The 3,046-nt window shown below is 41.1% G+C and overlaps 1 non-coding gene across 1 annotated transcript; it reads left to right on the forward strand.

Moving 5' to 3' along the window:
• The first annotated feature begins 2,526 nt into the window (after positions 1–2,526).
• Positions 2,527–2,601, forward strand: Trnap-cgg. Its single transcript has one exon. It is a non-coding gene; the product is annotated as a tRNA-Pro (tRNA).
• Positions 2,602–3,046: the final 445 nt, after the last annotated feature.

Consider the following 3,046-nt stretch of genomic DNA (forward strand, 5'->3'; position numbering starts at 1 on the left):
CTACCAAGCAGCGATTGTTGCGGGGTTGTTCCCCATGTACATCTACTAGAGCTGCCAACTCGGGAATTTTCCCCCTAAATATACGGGGAATCAGCTGCCTTAGGGTAGAATTTAGTGGAATAAGTAATTCAGGGAGCAATGTACGGCGAAGTGTGCGTTGTGAAGAATTTTTAGGGCATTCTCGAATGTGAACTATACATACCAATTAAAAATCGTTTAGTTCATATTTTATTTTTCGTTGGCGGCCCACATTTAGACAGCTCCCGCAGCTTAAACTGCTCCAGACCTGGAAACTGCCCCGATTATGATTATTCAGGGAATCCAGAGAGACAGTATACATCACAAGAGTTAGTAGCAGTCGATAAGTAGAAAGGAACGGTACGGTGAAGCTTGTGAATTGCATTTTGAAAAAGTTTTTAGTGTAAGTTTGTATGTATTAGGTGAATGTGACATTCAGGGACAAAATACATTTGCATAGGTAAATAAAAATATGGGAATCAGATCACTTGCTGGAAAGTACGTTTATTCCTGTTTTTATTTTTTTTATTTTACGTACATAGCTGAGCTGTGACGATGTTCTTATAGCTTTTCCTGTAGCCTATATGCTACGGTTTGCGTCGTAGTATGTCATGTGGATACCATTGCTTCCTTTTTAGTAAACACTAAAGCGTCCAACATTAAAAATTACAATCTTTCAACAACTAACTTCTAGAATGAAAGCATGAATACGTCGTTCGACACGCAAAGTTAAGTTGAAGGTGTTGTCGATGAAAATAAATACTAATTACTGTTCTCTTTGGGTTTAATGTATGTTATAAAGGGATTACTGTTAATAAGTAAGTGAACACTCTACCCTTTGCTTTTCAGATTGCTTGGCTTCTGACACGTCTGTTCAAAATTGCAGAGAGTTTTACAAATATTGCAATTCTACGCTTAAAACTCATAAAAATCTTTAATTGATAATTTTAAAACGGCTGACACCAAAACCTCTAAAATGAAATTAAAAGCATCTGTCCTTTCTAGAACAGCATATGCTGGGTATAAGCCTCTTCTGTTTGGTGTCATCTCTCCCAGGCCTGAGCGACCCGCATCAACACCTCAAAATAGCTAGCGAAGTTATAATTACTCATGAAAACCAATTCGACTTTAACTGGCCGCACAATTTTAAAGAACGGTGTAACCTGCAGCTAAACCTCTTTAAGCTGACCACCAGTATTTTTGTGACAAGATGGTCATATGGAGGGGTGGTCTTCTCAAAAGGTGATCAAGGTAAATTGTGATGAAGAATATAATCACTAAACACAATTAATGACAAAAAGTGCTACAATAAAAATACAGGCTCTAATAACGCATTAATAACCGTAATAATAATACGGTATGTACCAAATCGTTTACGTTGTAAAATATGCGGAATTGGCAACTGCACACACTTTTTCATACGTTTGTTTGCAGTCACATTCTCATATTTCTTTAGCAGCTCACAAAGTAAGTAAGTCAGTTTCTGGTTGGAAAGGTCAGAAGCGACGGACTTGTGTCGAGCAATGTATGTAAGTCATTGTCTAATGGGACTGCCTCTAAAGGAATTGCGTCATCTTCACTATCACTGTTTTTGTTATCACTACACTAAGGGGCTGGGTTCATTTCTGCAACGACATCTTCCCAACTATCACCACTATTAAAGCATTCAATTTCTTCGTTCACTTTATAAATCTCCAATTCACTATTGGCAGTACCACAAAGCTGACTGAGAATGTTTATTGATTCATTGCCACTATCTTCTTCTCCAGTGTCCACATTTTGTGAAGACGGAAAACTAAAATTAGTGAAGCATTGTTTTCGAAGAACTATGGCCTTCTTGCTGTGTATATCACTAATGGTTCTTCTTTCTCACCACAGAAGTTAGCATAAAGACCAATCGTTAATCTCTGTTTCTCTATTTCGCCGCCTTTGCACTGATCACCCTGCACAGTTAGTGTTTTATCTGGAATGGCTTTAAATATAAGACCAGTTTCATCTATGTTGTAAGTGGCACTGTCTCAACAGCCTCTTGTATTGGTTTGTGGTGTGCTCAACTGCATGGTTATCAGCAAACCACTTATGATTACCCTAAATCTCGATTTCCAATCGAATAGAACATCTTGATTAACTTGTGCACTTTCTCCGTTGGCTGCTCGGAAAACAGTACCGTGCCGAACCCGAATTCGGCCCATCCAGCCATTAGGACTTGCAAGATCAGAACAAATTTAAGAGCCTTTTCTTGTAGCATCGGTCCAATAATGGGCTCTATTAAACCACTCTAAAACGTCATCAAATTGAGATTTTCACTCAGCAGCGGAGTGTGCGCTGATATGAAACTTCCTGGCAGATTGAAACTGTGTGCCGGACCGAGACTCGAACTCGGGACCTTTGCCTTTCGCGGGCAAGTGCTCTACCAACTGAGCTACCCAAGCACGACTCACGCCCCGTCCTCACAGGACTTCAGCACTTCCTGGCAGAAGTAAAGCTGCGAGGACGGGGCGTGAGTCGTGCTTGGGTAGCTCAGTTGGTAGAGCGCTTGTCCGCGGAAGGCAAAGGTCCCGAGTTCGAGTCTCGGTCCGGCACACAATTTTAATCTGACAGGAAGTTTCGTCATCAAATTGTTGCCACCGTCTTGCCATTGAATTGCTGTTGGCGTTTTCTTCCCATTCCATAATATACCCGTCAGATTTGCGATTGTATTCTGTATTTGACTTTTTCCGCATTTAAACTCACTCGCTAACTGAAGCCGGCCGAGCTGGCCGAGCGGTTCTAGGCGCTGCAGTCCGGAACCGTGCGACTGCTACGGTCGCAGGATCGAATTCTGCCTCGGGCATGGATGTGTGTGATGTCCTTAGGTTAGTTAGGTTTAAGTAGTTCTAAATTCTAGGGGACTGATGACCCCACATGTTAAGTTCCATAGTGCTCAGAGCAATTTGAACCATTTCTTCGCTAACTGACGCTGAGATTTTAGTTTTTCACTCTCTCTAACAACAGAAATTCCCTGTTCTAGTGAAAGAACAACAAGTTT

Source organism: Schistocerca americana, chromosome 5 (assembly GCF_021461395.2).
Source record: "Schistocerca americana isolate TAMUIC-IGC-003095 chromosome 5, iqSchAmer2.1, whole genome shotgun sequence".
Classification (NCBI taxonomy): Eukaryota; Metazoa; Arthropoda; class Insecta; order Orthoptera; family Acrididae; genus Schistocerca; species Schistocerca americana.